A 15,831-nucleotide genomic window follows, 5' to 3' on the forward strand; every position below is an offset into this window, starting at 1 on the left:
ACCTGGGTGTGGGCAGGTGGCAGGTGAGAGGACTGGAGAAGACAGGGCAGGCCCAGGAGACCCAGAAGTCCCCCTTCCTGCCTCACAGATTGCCCTGGGTTTCCCTGCCTGGAATTAGTGCTCACTTGCCCTGAGTCCCTCCTGAGATTAATCCTGTTTTTATGCTGTTTAAATATTTGCAGGTGGAGAGAGGGAGAGAGGGCGGGGCTGGTTTCTGAATGGTTGCGGGGTGGGGCTGGAGGTGGTTGGGCAGGTGCTCAGAGGCATGATGTGGAGGGACAGAGCTGGGCTGCAGCCTCAGAGGCCAGCTAGGTCCCGACTAGCCAGGAGGTGGGAAGCCCAGGGATGGCGGCACTGAGCTGAAGGATGCCTCAGCAGCCGGCCGTTCACCTGACGCCCATGAGCATCTCCTGGGTAGTCCGTGTCATTTCAGGCTCCTCTATCATTTGTAGAATCCCTGCTGTGTGTCAGGCACCATCTCCAGGATCTCATTCAGGCCTCCCACCTTACCCCTAAGAGGGAGGGGTGCTGGGTACCACCCACCTCACTTTACAGATATCCACATGAGGTTGGAAACTTGCCCAACATCACACATACAGTGCGTAGCCGAGGATTCGACCCCAAGTCAGTGACTCCACATACTGGGCTCTCAGCCTCTCTCAGCTGCCCCCTGACACCCTGTTCTTTATGCTAATTTGCTGGTTCCAAAAGGAATGAGCTCCCCATCATTGGAGGAATGCAAGGAAATGTTGGAGCACCCCTTAGAATGGATGCTGCGGAGGGATAAAAGCCTCCTGACCACCTGGACCTTTGTGGACCCGCATCTCCTGAAAGACCCCCTTTAGGTGTGATTGGTACAGTCTCGTCAGGCACCCCAGGTCTCCTAACTCCCAATGAGGTGTTTCTTTTGGTCCTCAAGTTCAGAGAAGCTGAGTAGTCCCTTCTCACGGGTTTCCTAGCACCTTGATTTTCAGATGACCCAGTTCTGGGCGGGACTGGAGGCAGGGCTTTAAGGCCATCAGAGAGGCCTAGTTTGAGTTCCAGCAGTGCCCTTTCCTGGCTGTGTGACCCTGGGAAAAATTGCATAAACTCCTTGAGCCTCAGTTTATACGCCTTTAAAATGGAGTAATAATGCTCTTTTGAGGATTAAATAAGAATTCTATAAAAGCACCTGGCACGTAAAGTATGTTCAAGTAAGGAACTTAAATTTGCAAGGGAAAAAACCTCATTAAAAAGGGGGCAAATGACATGAACAGATACTTCTCAAAAGAAGACATACATGCAGCCAAAAACCATATGAAAAAAAGCTCAGCATCACTGATCATTAGAGAAATGGAAATCAAACCACAGTGAGCTACCATCTCACATCAGTCAGAATGGCCAAGGTTACAGAGAAAAGGGAATGTTTATACACTTTTGGTGAGAGTGTAAATTAGTTCAGTCATTGTGGAAGACAGCAACAGTTCCTCAAAAATCTAAAGACAGAAATACCATTCGATTCAGCAATCCCATTACTGGGTATATACCCAAAGGAGTAGAAATCATTCTGTCATAAAGACACATGCACACCAATGTTCACTGCAGCACTATTCACAATAGCAAAGGCATGGAATCAACTTAAATGCCCATCAATGGTAGACCGGATAAAGAAAACATGGTGCATATACACCATGGAATACTATGCAGCCACAAAAAAGAATGAGATCAGTCGGGCGCAGTGGCTCACGCCTCTAATCCCAGCACTTTAGGAGGCCGAGGCGGGCAGATCACGAGGTCAGGAGATTGAGACCATGCTGGCTAACACGATGAAACCCCGTCTCTACTAAAAATACAAAAAAAGTAGCCGGGAGTGGTGGCGGCGGGCGCCTGTAGTCCCAGCTACTCAGGAAGTTGAGGCAGGAAAATGGCGTGAACCTGGGAAGTGGAGCTTGCAGTGAACTGAGATCGCGCCACTGCACTCCAGCCTGGGGAACAGAGCGAGACTCCGTCTCAAAAAAAAAAAAAAAAAAAGAGATCACATCCTTCTCAGGAACGTGAATGGAGATGGAGGCCATTATCCTTATCTAACTAATGCAAAACAGAAAAATAAATACGACGTTTTCACTTATAAATGGGAGCTAAATGATGAGAACACATGGATGCAAAGAGGGGAACAACAGACACTGGGGCCTATCAGAGGGTGAAAGGTGGGAAGAGCAGAAAAAATAACTTGGCTAATAGGCTTAGTACCTGGGTGATGAAATAATCTGTGCAACAAACCCACGTGACATGTTTACCTGTATAATGAACCTGCACATGTACCCTTGAACTTAAATTTTTTTTTTTAAAGGAATGTGTTCAAGTAAATATTCTCTCTATCATTTGGTTCAAAATAGCATCCTCCAGCTTCTGCTGTGAGACAAGGTGTTCATCAGAACAAGGGCCCTGGGTCTGACTCCTGCCACCTTTGAGTAACCTAGGGCAGATTATATGAAAAGAAAAAATCTGTGCCTCGGTTTCCCCATTCTAAAATGGAATAATTTGGGGACTTAATCATCAGAGTTGTTGTGGTTATACACAGTTCCTGGAGCATAGTGAGTGCCCAAAAAAAGTGAATAATGAGCTTCCCCACCATAAAGTTCCTGCACACAGGCCACAGTGATCCCAGACCATCACTGCCTCAGGACCACCCCAGACTCCCTGGCATCTGTCAGCCTTCAAAGTGGATCAAGCCCAAGCCCACGTCTGAGAGCCTGGAATGGGGAAAGAGTGAGCTGAATTCCAGCTCTTCCTTCCAGAGCTGCCTGGCCCTCTTCCCCTGTCCACAGTCTGGTCTGTGCCCCGGGATGGGTTCGGAGGAGTGTGCAGCCTCCTCTCTTCCTGCATGGAGACAATGCCCTTTTCTGCAGTGTTCAAGGGTAATAACCTGTTACCCTCCTTGCTAATTAACAACCTTTTCAATTTCATCTCCTGGCCTCAGGTTGTCAGCCTGTCATTAACTCCTGGGGAGATATTCTAGCAGGTACCTGGGATATCAGACTTCTGGGGAGATATAACCAGTACTGGGTAGCAAAGGTGGAAGAGGTCCTCACTTATCCCAGCCTGTGTCTCAGGCTGAGCACTACATGCACCCTTAGCATCAGCAGCTCCAGATCCATTCCCAAGGTAAGAGGTTTGCAGCCAGCTTCCTGGCTGTGTGACCTCAGGAGAGGAGCTTAACAACTCTCTGAATTTCAAGATCCACAGCTGTAAGTGGACAGCCTTCTCCACTCTACAGCGTTTGGACTTGAGACAGTGTGTGAAAACTGTCATGGTGGCAACAGGAAACAGATGCCTCCCCCAAACCGAGTACATTAAGGCAAATTTAATAAAGAGGCTATTGACTAAGGCGGTGGGAGGAAGGATGCTGGGAGTCCACAAGGAAGGATGTAGCGCCCGGTGGCTGTTAACAGTAGGAACCAGGAACCATCACCACTCCTGGGTCTGAAGGGGCGGGAGGGAGAGGTTACCAGAAGGGGGCTAGGTGTATGGAGAGGGTCCCCAAACAAGAGCTGTGGCTGCCAAGTCCCTTCCTTAAGGAAGCTTGAGGTAGCTGGTTTTCTATCCACTCCCGCCCTCCTTTTCTCAGTGTTGTTTCGCTCTCCCTCTCTCCTCTTCCTTTCGCTTGAACTCTAATGAAATTTGAGCGCACATGAGAATCCCTGGGCGGGCTTGGGAAACGCCTCCAGCAGTTGGGGAAGGGCGTTAGGGTTAGCATTTGCATTACCAGCCAGTTCCTAGGTGATGCTGATGCTGCTGGCTGAGGAGTGAGCAGCTGTGCTACTACTGCATAACACTTTCCCTGAACCTCTTATCTCATCTGACCCTCGGGCTCACTGCACTAAAAGCCCCTCCTGAACAGGGCTGTGATTCCTCCCCTGAGGCTTTCCACACCTTGCACCCAGTATCACAGCCCTGATTAGAGGGGCTAGGCTTCTGCATCCTGTGTGGCTGAATTTGCGGGCATTGCACCATTTGCAGCTTGTCTCTATTGACTTGGCCCAGATGGGTTCACACTGTAGGTTAGTGGTCCTTGGTGGAGATGGAGGTCAGCGTGTGGGCGGGTTAGGAGGAGGTGCTCTTAGGATCAACACCAGGAGGTGGAGCGAAGCAAGCAGGAGAGGCAGAGGGAGAAGTCAGGCCATGATGCAGCCTCAGGGGAAGCCTTGGCCAGCCCTGCAGGGAGTTCCAAGGGGAGCTGGGATGGCCCTTCCGAGTCATCCTGAGTTGGGGCAAAGTGGCTGGAGGTTTATTCCCCACATGCAGCAGTCATTGGATGTGTGCCTCGTGGGAAGAAGCGAGACCTTGGAAGAGGCTCTCTGGACACCTCCAGAGAGGTGTCCTGTCCCCCGTGGGGCTGGCAATGTCCTGTCTCCCGTGGGGCTGACAGCTGAGGGTCTTTGACAGTTCTGATGGGATCTGGGTGGTGCAAGGCAGCAACTATCTCATCAGCCAAACTTGGCCAAGGACCTGGGAGGCAGTCAGGGCCTTCTCATGCCCCCTCCACTGCCCTCTCTTCCCATCCTTGGTTCCCATGGCCCCTGTACCCCAAACTCCTTCTTCCCTCAACTCCAAACCAAAAAGCCCTCTTGATATCCTTTGAGCACACAGGCCCCCAGCGGAGACACCTGCCTATGGCTTTGCCAACAGCTAGCCTCTGCATCTCAATTTTTCTCAACCAGGCCATCCTGTAATACAGAGAAGCAAAAGTCCCCAATGCCCCAGCCTAGCGTGCACTGAAACGAAGAATAAACACATCAGTGTTGTTAACCTCCAGGTGCAGTGGTTAGAAAGAGGAAGGGGAAGAGACTGTTTGTTCTGTGTTGTATCACTGAGTCCTGACAAGGAGGCCCAGGTGGTCTGGGTGCATCGTTCATCCCGCGCAGAGAGTCAGGGCAGCAGCCGTCTGCGGGGAGGCCTCCCGGATTCCTGGCTCCCTGACTCAGCCTGTGGCTGTGTTAGGGCAGGCACTCCTGTAGCTGTCCAACACAGTCATGGGGTTTGGAGATTTGATGAATTAGTTCATCTGACTCCTAGATGTGGGGCAGTGTGTGGTGGAAAGAGGCTTCCCTTAGAGTCAGATTGACCAGGGTTTAAACCTCAGATCTGTTGATGATTTTGGGCACGTAGTAACCAACGTCCCTGAGCTTTAGTGATACTGACTCCCTGGGGCATATGTTATCAGGTTTCTGTGCACTCACAGGGTATGTGTGGCAAGTGCCGGGCACATATAAATAAGAGGGTTAGTGTTATTTTCAGAGATAGTCATTGGGTGAAGCTTCTAGAGGTGCAGTCAAGAGTGTGGGCTTAGCTTCCGTTTCTGCCCACTATTCACTATATGACCTTGGGCATGTTACTTCATCTTTCCTTAGTCTTTCTGCCCCTCGGTCTCATCATCTGAGAACTGTGTATGAAATAGAATCTGTCCTGACAGCACCGTGGAGAGGGCATAATGAGCGAATAATACAGATCAAACCTAGACACCATCTGTTAGCTGAGTCTGGCACACGAGAAGGGCTTGGTCAGAGGGAGAGGTGATGAAGATGATGAGAAGGACGAAGATGATGGTAATGGTGGTACTCTCAGATCTGTTACTTCACTAAGGCTGCCCTAACAGTACACGGAATGGGCAGCTTGAATGACATAAACTGATTTTCTCACAGTTCTGGAGATGGAAGTCCAAGATCAAGGTGTCTGCAGGACTGGTTCCTTCTGAGCTCCGTGAGGGAAGGATCTGATCCAAGCCCCACTCTTTGGCTCCTAGGTGGCCATCTTCTCCCTGATCTTCAGATGATCTTCCCTTTGTGTCTGTGTCTAAATATCCTCTTCTTCTTCTGCTTTTTTTTCTTAGGTGGAGTTTCACTCTTGTTGCCCAGGCTGGAGTGCAGTGGCGTGATCTCGGCTCATGGCAACCTCCGACTCCTGGGTTCAAGCAATTCTCCTGCCTCAACCTCCCAAGTAGCTGGGATTACAGGCATCCACCACCACGTCGGGCTAATTTTTGTATTTTTAGTAGAGATGGGGTTTCACCATGTTGGCCAGGCTGGTCTGGAACTCCTGACCTCGTGTGATCTACCTGCCTCGGCCTCCCAAAGTGCTGGGATTACAGACGTGAGCCACCGTGCCTGGCCAATTTCGTCTTCTCATAAGGATACTTATAATCATATTGGATTAGGACCCACCCTAATGACCTCATTTTAACTTAGTCACCTCTGTCAAGATCTAATCTTCAAAGACAGCACATTCTGAGATAGTACCGTTAAGATTTCCATATGTGGGCCAGGCGCAGTGACTCACGCCTATAATCCCAGCACTTTGGGAGGCTGAGGCGGGTGGATCATGAGGTCAAGAGATCGAGACCATCCTGGCCAACATGATGAAATCCCCATCTCTGCTAAAAATACAAAAATTAGTCGGGCATGGTGGTGGGTGCCTGTAGTCCCAGCTATTTGGGAGGCTGAGGCAGGAGAATCACTTGCACCCAGGAAGCGGAGCTTGCAGTGAGCCAAGATCGCGCCACTGCACTCCAACGTGGCAACAGAGCAAGACTCCATCTCAAAAAAAAAAGAAAGATTTCCACATATGGAATGGAGGTGAAGGGAACACAGTTAAGCCCATAGCAGTGGGGGAGGTGACATTTTGCATGATCAGGTTCCCGAGGGTGGAAGAGGCACGACAAAGGAAAGGAATGGAGAATGAAGGCATCCCAGACAGTGGGAGATGGGCACGTCTTTGAGGCCAGAGGAATAAGTGGGGAGACCCTGAGTGGTGGTGCTCACTTGAGGGTGTCTGCTAGTTGGTGACAGAGCTAGAACTTTCCAAGGCTGGCACCTCCCCCTCCCACCCTCCCACCATGTGCTCTGGAGAAAGCTAGGGGTTTGCCACATGTCCTGAGCAAGCTCATAGCTTCCTTTTGTGGAGGGAACAGATGGGGCCCAGTAGCCTCTGTGCTCACCACGAGGGAAGACACAGGCAGGTGACTGCGTGCCTGCATCAGAGCCTCTCTGGAGGTGACAGCAGATGGTGGACTCCAAGGAACAGGAGGACGTTGGCAGGATGGCTACAACCTTCAGAGAGGGCCGGCCACTGTGTACGGGAGTTGTCAGTCACGTCAGCACTGATCCCAAGAGCTGTCCCAGACTGCGGACCCCCTAAGTAGGCCGTCTGGGCCTTGACTCAGGATAGAGGAGCAGTTTCCTTGGCTGGAGCTGCGAAGTAGACCGGCCTGCTGGAGCCAAATCCAGCCCTCCACTGGCTTTGTGAATAGTTTTATTGGGACACAGCCATGCCCATTATGTATCATCTATGGCTGCTTTCATGCTACAAGGGTAGAGTTTAATAGTTGACATAGAGGTCATATTAACCACAGAGCAGAAATTATTTGCTCTGTAGACCTTTACAGAAAAAGTTTGCTGGGTACATGGAATGGGCAACCTGAATGCCATAAACCGATTTTCTCACAGCTCTGTAGATGGGAATTCAAGATCAAGGTGTCTGCAGGACCGGTTCCTTCTGAGCTCCGTGAGGGAAGGATCTGATCCAAGCCTCCCTCCTTGGCTCATAGGTGGCCATCTTCTCCCTGATCTTCACATGATCTTCCCTTTGTATCTACATCAAATTTCCTCTTTTTTTTTTTTGAGATGGAGTTTCACTCTTGTTGCCCTGGCTGGTCCTCTGTTTTAGAGTCTAAAGTCTTGGATGTCAGGCCTGGCCCTGGATCTTCCTGGTTATGCTGATTTAGAGGAATGTCCCTGGCCCTCTTGAGTCTCGGTTGCCTCCTCTGCCAGCGGGGGTTGTATTCGCCTGATGTTGTGAGGCAAGGTAGGCAGGAGAGAGCTTTGCAAACTGCGACTCACTCAAGATATACTAGTTGTTCTCTGCGTTCAACCTGCCTATCGCCTCCTCCCCGTCCTTTCCTCGTAGGCAAAGCTCTTTTCATACCGGCTCCATACTGCCAATAGTGGCAGTGTTTCCCCCTGCAAAGTTAATTTTGCTGTTTCTTCTTAACTTGATTTTTACCTGCATAAACATGCCTGATGCAGGGAGGTGGGATGCACAGACCAGATGTAACTTGTTCCAGGGCAGCAGGGGTGTCTGTTATCATTATTCACATGCTACTGAGTGTTGAGCACACACCGTGTATCAAGCCCTCTGCTAAACGCTTTACCCGCGTCGCCTCGTTTAAACTCCCCATTCATTCAACAGATAGATATTGAGTGCCTGCTCTGTGCCAGGCACTCAGCTGGGTCTTGGGAGTAGAGCACCACCAGATGGCAGAGATGAATTCCTGACCTCATAGAGCGTAGAGGCCACTACACTCTATGGAATAAGGTAAATCAGCAAAATCATGTAGCGTGGTGGACACGTGAAGGACTATGGAGAGAAAAAAGGTGGAAAAAGGGGTATGTTGGGTTTCAAGTGGGGTGCAGGTGGGGGAGTTGCGGTTCTAACTAGGATGATCAGGGAAGGTGACATTTGAAGAAAGAGTTGAGATTGCTGGAGAAAGAGCATTCCAGTCAGAGGGAACAGGAATTGCAAAGGACATGAGATGGGCTCTGCCTGCAGAGATGGGCAAGCAGCAAGGAAGCCTGTGTGTGTAGAGCAGGTGTTGGGATGGGGGAAAGGGACTTTGGAGGTTAGCAGAGGGGCCTCCTTGTGTGAGGTGGTGAGGACCTGAGTTGTCACGCTGAGTGAGATGGGAGTCACGGAAGAGTTCTGGGTAGAGGAGGGACGTGGTTTGATAGAACTTTTCTTTAACTGAAAAATATTCGTTTATTTATACTATGTGAACACATACCATATGTACATTTTAAAATGGTAAAATATACATAATATAAAATTTGCCTTCTTAACCATGTTTAAGTGTACTGTTGAGTCTTACGTACATTTACATTCTTGTGTGCCAACCTCCAGGTCTCTTTTCGAAAGATAAACTCTATACCCATTAAATAATATCTCCCCATTTCTCCTCTCCCCAGCCCCTGGCAACTGTCATTCTCCTTTCTTTCTCTTTAAATTTGACTAAGTACCTCTTATAAGTGGAATCCTGCAGCATTTATTCTTTTGCGTCTAGATTATTTCACTTAGCACAGTGTCCTCAAGGTTCATTCATATTTTGGCATGTGTCAGAATTTCCTTCCTTTTTAAGGCTGGATAATATTCCATCGTGTGTGTGGACCACATTTTGTCTATCCATTCAGCCATTGATGGACCCTTGGGTTGCTTCCACCTTTTGGCTACTGTGAATAATACTGCTGTGAACATGGGTATACAAATATGACTTTGAGACTTTGCCTTCAGTTCCTTTGGGTGTATGCCCATAAGTGGAATGACTGGATCATATGCTAATTGTATGGTTAATCTTTTGAAGAACGACCATACTGTCCACCATAGCAGCTGCACCATTTCACCTGATCATTGCACAAGGGCTCCAGTTTCTCCACATCCCCACCAATACTTACTTTCTGTGTTTTCATAGCAGCCATCCTAATAGGTGTGAGTGGTATCTCATTGTGGTTTTGATTTGCATTTCCCTAATGATTAATGACGTTGAGCATCTTTCCATGTGCTTGTTCGCCATTTGCATATCTTCTTCAGAGAAATGCCTATTCAAGTCCTTTGTCCATTTTTGAATTCGGTTGTTCGTTGTTGTTGAGTTGCAGTTCTTCATATATACTAGACATTAACCCTTTATCACATATATGATTTGCAAATATTTTCTTCTATTTCATGGGTTGCCTTTTTCACTCTGTTTGTTGTGTCCTTTGATCCACAAAAGGTTTTAACTTTGCTGTCCAGTTTATCTATTTTTAATTTTGTTGCTCATGCATTTGGTGTCATATCCAAGAAATCATTGTCAAATCCAATGTCATGAAGCTTTTCCTTTGTTTTCTTATAGGATTTTTATAGTTTTAGCTTGTATTAAAGTCTTTGGTCTGTTTTACTTTAATTTCTGTATGTGGTATAAGGTGAGGGTCCAATTTTATTCTTTTGTATGTAGCTATCCGGTTTTCCCAACACTATTTATTGAAAAGACTATCCTTTTGTTACCGAAACACCAGGGGTTTGGTCTAGGTCCTGCCGCTCTTTGCACAGAAAGTCAATCACTGAGATGATAAGTATTGCCAAGGAAGAAGGCTTTAATTGGGTGTTGCAGCTGAAGAGATGGGAGCTCAGCCTCAAATCCATCTCCCTGACTGACTAAAACTAGGTGTTTATATAGCCAGGAAGAAATGCCACAATGTGTAAGAAAACGAGAACTAGGGAGTGACAAGGAAGCAATCATGGTGAATGAGGGGGTCCCCCACCATCTGTGATCTGGTGAGTTTCAGTTCTTTGATACTTTTTTTGAGAGCCTGAAGGACCTTCTCTGAGGAAGGAACTCAGATAAATACAAGTTTCAAGCTTTTTAAGACCACAAGGGTCAATTTCTATGTTTATCAAAAAGAACAGTTTATGGGGCAATTGGGTCAGTTTCACTTTCTTCTTTGAATGGGCATGGCACCCTTGACAAAAATCATTTGATTATATATGTGAGGTTTTAGTTCTGGGCTCTCTATTCCATTTGTCTAAATGTGTGTGTGTGTGTGTGTGTGTGTGTGTGTGTGTGTAATGCTAGTACCATACTGTTTTGATTTCTGTAGTTTTGTTAAAAGTTTTTAAATCAGGAAGTATGAGACCTTGAACTTCATTCTTGCTGAAGATTTTTCAAGATTGTTTTTCAAAACTGTTTGGTAGTCAGGGTTCCATGAGACATTCCTTGATATTAATTTTAGGGTAAATATTTATGTTTCTGCAAAAAAGAAAAGCACCATTGGGACTTTGATAGAAATTTCATTATATCTGTCTATTACTTTGGTAATATCAACATTTTAGCAATATTAAGTCTTGTAAACCATAAACAGAAGATGCCTTTCCATTTATTTGTCTTGTTTTTATTTTGAGATAGAGTCTTATTCATTTGCCCAAGCTGGAGTGCAGTGGTGTGATCATGGCTCACTGCAGCCTCAGCCTCCTGGGCTCAAGCTATCCTCCCACCTCAGTCTCTCAAGTAGCTGGATTGCAGGCACATGCCACCATGCCTGGCTAGTTTTTGTATTTTTGTATTTTTCTGTAGAAGCGAGGTTTCACTATGTTGCCCAGGCTGGTTTCAAACTCCTGGGCCCAAGTGATCCTTTTGCCTCAGCCTCCCAAAGTGCTGGGACTGTAGGCATGAGCCACTGCACAGTGCCTGACCATATTCTTTTAATATGCTGTTGAATTCTGTTTTTAGTATTTTGTTGAGGATTCTTGCATGCATATTTATCATAGATATCGGTCTGTAGTTTTTTTGTGACTGGCTTTGGTTTCAAGGTAATCCTGACCTTATAACATGAGTTTGGAAGTGTTCCTGCCTCTTTAATATTTTTGGAAGAATTTGAGAATTAGTTTAATTCTTTCAGTGTTTGGTAGAATTCAGCAGTGAAGCCATGTGGTCCTGGGCTTTTCATTATTGGAAGGTTTTAGCTTACTGACAGCATCTCCCTGCTATGATAGGTCTGTTAAGATTTTCTATTTCTTCATGATTTAGTTTGTATATTGTGTATTTCTAAGAATTTATTCATCTTATCTAAGTTATCCAATTTGTTGACATACATTTATTGGTTTGTAGTATTCTCTTATAATGCTTTTTTCTATGGCATCAGTTGTAATGTCCTCATTTTCATTTCTGATTTTAATTTTGAGAATTCTTTTTTATTCTTAGTCAATCCAGTTAACGGTTTGTCAATTTTGTTGGATCTTTTGGACAAACCATCTCTTGACTTTGTTAGTTTTCTCTGTTGTTAAATTCTCTTTCATTTATAGCTGACCTAATCTTTATTTTTAAATTTTTAAATTTTTAATTTTTATGTATATATTTTGAGATGGAGTCTCACTCTGTCACCCAGGCTGAAGTGCAATGGTGCGATCTCGGCTCACTGCAACCTCCACCTCCCGGGTTCAAGTGATTGTCCCGCCTCAGTCTCCCAAGTAGCTGGGGTTACAGACATCCACCATCATGCCTGGCTAATTTTTGTATTTTAGTAGAGACGGGGTTTCACCATGTTGACCAGGCTGGTCTTGAACTCCTGACCTCAGGAAATCCGCCCACGTCAACCTCCCAAAGTGCTGGGATTACAGGTGTGAGCCACCATGCCCAGCCTAATCTTTATTATTTCCTTCTTTCTGCCAGCTTTGGTTTTAGTTTGTTCTTCTTTTTCTTGTTCCTTAAGGTGTGCAGGTAACTTGTTTCTTTGAGATCTTCTTTATTTTAATGTAAGCATTTCCAGCTGTAAGTTCCTTCTTAGCACTGCTTTTATAGCAGCCCATAGGTTTGGGCATGTTGTGTTTTTGTGTTTATCTCAATATATTTTCTAATTTCCTTTGAGATTTCTTCTTTGACCCATTTGTTAATTAAGAGTATGCTGTTTATGACTCTTATTTGTGGATTTGGTAGTTTTCCTCCTGCTGTTGATTTCTTGTTTCGTTTCATTGTGAATGAGAAAGATGCTTTGTATAATGTCATTTTTTTAAAAAAGTTTATGAAAGATATTCTCTCTCCTGGAGAGTGTTCCATGTGCACTTGAGAAAAGTGGGCGTCCTGCCATCGTTGGGTGGAGTGTCCTGTACATGTCTGTTAAGTCCAATTGTTGGTTTATAGTGTTGCTAAAGGCCTTTGTTTCCTTATTGATATTCTGTCTGGTTGTTCTATTGACTTACCTTTTAACGAGATCCTTCTGGCTGCATTAAAATGAGCTTCTTAGAAGTGGATGCAGGGAGACCGGTAAGAGTCTACAGCATTGATTCAGCGGAGAGGTGATGGTGACTTAGACTGGGAGGTGGTGGTGGAGGGGCTGAGAAGCGGTTGGAATCTGAAGACATTTTGAAGGTACAGCCAACGTATTTGACTGAATCTTTAGAAGTTGGTGCTTTATTTTTTTATTTTTTTATTATTTATTTATTTATTTATTTATTTATTTATTTTTCCTGAGATGGAGTCTTGCTCTGTCACCAGGCTGGAGTGCAGTGGCGCGATCTCGGCTCACTGCACCCTCTGCCTCCCGAGTACTGTTATCCTAAGGGGGTAAAGGAATTTGCCCAAGTTGTGATAAGTGGCTCATCCCAGGATTTGAACCCAGGTCTGTCTGTCCCCAAATTCTCAGTTCTTAATTAACCATGTGCATTCATGAAAGTGCACCTGACCCAGCTGCCTGGAATTCCCACCCCCAGTGCCTCCCTGGAAGTCCTCTACCATCTATGACTGAGCCTGAACTCACTCCCTCTGCTGCCATATTCCCAAATGTCATCAGGGTTTGGGTGCTTGGCAACTGCCTTCTGGCAGTTTCTCAGCATCACCGTGTCCTGCCGTAGAGGAGCAAAGGAAAGAAGGAGGCAGATTCCTGCAGAGAGGAGAGAGGTGTGCAAATGCCCTGAGACCACGTGGGCTTCGTGACATATTACAGAAGGAGCTCAGCCCCTGGAGTCGGACAAACCTGGGTTCAAACGCCAAATCCAGTCCTCATCTGCTGTGTGACCCCAAACAGATTACGCCACCTCTCTGGGCCTCTCTTTCCTCCCCTGACAAATAGGGATAATAATGTTACTGCTCTATTACCCACAATTATGTTCACAAGAAAATATTTTTTTTTTCCAAATGAAATACTCTACCAAAGCCTGAGTTCAATCATGATTCTTTGAGCCATTCATTTGCAAAGAGAACTTTATTGAGCACATACCATGTGCTGGAACTCAAGGTAGTTGTTGGCACCATAGCCATAAAGCAAGGAGACACAGAGTGCTTGCCCTCATGGAGATCAGAGACTGGCAGGGAAAACAAGTGCTGACCAAATGTTACACGTCTGATGGGTGTTTCTTTTCTTTTCTTTTTTTTTTTTTTTCCGAGACAGAGTCTCGCCCTGTCACCCAGGCTGGAGTGCAGTGGTGTTATCTTGGCTCACTGCAAGCTCTGCCTCCCGGGTTCACGCCATTCTCTTGCCTCAGCCTCCTGAGTAGCTGGGACTACGGGCGCCCGCCACCACGCCCAGCTAAATTTTTTTGTATTTTTTAGTAGAGACGGGATTTCACCATGTTAGCCAGGATGGTCTCGATCTCCTGACCTCGTGATCTGCCCATCTCGGCCTCCCAAAGTGCTGGGATTACAGGCCCGCCACCAAGCCCAGCTAAATTTTTTTTCTATTTTTAGTAGAGACGGGGTTTCACCGTGTTAGCCAGGATGGTCTCGATCTCCTGATCTCGTGATCCACCCGCCTCTGCCTCCCAAAGTGCTGGGATTACAAGTGTGAGCCACCGCGCCCAGCCTGATGGGTGTTTCAAAAGGAGCTTCTCTAGTAACCCAAGCAGGGGAATTTGATGTCCTGAACCGGTGACATTCCAGCCAGGTCCAAAATAATGGTGATGGGAGGCCAGGTAAGGTTTCAGGTGGAGCTGATGACCTGCATGCAGCTGAAATTTATTTGCAGCACACTTTGCAGACATTCATTGCGTGCCAGGCTCTATGCTCAGTATATGATGATCATTATCTTGTTCAGCCTTCCCAAGTGCCTTGAAGCTGGTGCTATTTCTATAACCTTTTAAACCAAGGAGAAAACTAAGGTTCAGAGAAGTGACAGGATTTGCCTGAGGAAACACAGCTAATAGTGAGAAGAGCCAAGATACAGCAGCAGGAGCCTGTACAGGGAGAAAAAAAAAGTGATAAGTTTGAATTTCTACTGTGCTCCTTCCTACTCTGTGACCTTGGGTGGGTCAGTTTGCCTCCATGAGACTCAGTTTCCACATCTGCAAAATGAAGCCAACTTCATGGGCCTCCTTAGATAGTTTTCAGGGTTAGAAATGCTGCAGGCAATGCCCAGCTTGGAGTTGGTGGAGTGCTGAGATCGGGAGCTGTTCACAGGGCTGGTGCTGACTTGGTTGTGTGGGGTGGGGGTGGTGAGCCAGTTCTGGGGGGACACTGCCATGTGTTTCTGCAGAGAAGATGGACAGGGATGCACCGAACTCTGTGTTCAACTCCAGGATGTAACCAGAAGGCAGGGAGAGTGGGCAGGGAGGGCCTAGGACAGCTCTCAGATGGATGCATGGATGTGCTGGTCTGGTGGAGTCTGAATGGGCCACAGGACAGTGGGAAAGGGCATGGGAACCCACTGGGTGGGGGTAACTCAGAACTTTGCTTTATTTACCCCAACATCAGAACCCTCAGGGTGATGTAGAGCTGAAACAGGCCTTTGGGATTGTGTTTTCCAACCTCCTCAACCTCAAAGTGGGGTAACTGAGGCCCAGAGAGGAGACGGACCTTGCTTAAATCCCACGGTGACTCTGGGCAGAATCGGGCCCAGAATCCAGTGGAGCAGAAGGGTGTTCAGGCTGCCAGAGGATCGGCACCACGAGCAGAGGCACAGCTGCCCTTCGGCACTGTGTCCCCGTGCCTGGCACATTACAGGCACCCAGGTGAGAATTCTTGAGGGAGCGAGTGCGCTGGGAAGAGCACACGGCCTGGGTGTCTGTCTCGAGGTGGAACCTGTCTCTGACAGCCAGCTCTGCCTACCTGGGTAAGTGCCTTTATCTCGCTGAGCGTCCGTTTCCCAAAATAAGATCAGAAACCCGTTTGGGAGGTCTCCAAGCTGGGATTTGAATTCAGGTCTACCTGATTCCAGGGCAGTTTTTTACCCTGCACTTTCTCGATTCCTTTATATATCTTATTCTTTCATTCATACACTGGTTCATTCATTCATCCAGTCATTTAGAAAATGTTGATTGAGCATCTGCCCTGTGCCAGGCACT

General features: G+C 46.9%; 1 protein-coding gene across 2 annotated transcripts in view; it reads left to right on the forward strand.

Annotated features, from left to right (window-relative positions):
- The window catches only part of SGSM1 (small G protein signaling modulator 1), a 118,246-nt gene that overhangs the window by 20,118 nt on the left and 82,297 nt on the right, over positions 1-15,831 (forward strand). The window lies entirely within an intron of this gene.

This window comes from Papio anubis, chromosome 16, assembly GCF_008728515.1.
Source record: "Papio anubis isolate 15944 chromosome 16, Panubis1.0, whole genome shotgun sequence".
NCBI classification, from domain to species: domain Eukaryota; kingdom Metazoa; phylum Chordata; class Mammalia; order Primates; family Cercopithecidae; genus Papio; species Papio anubis.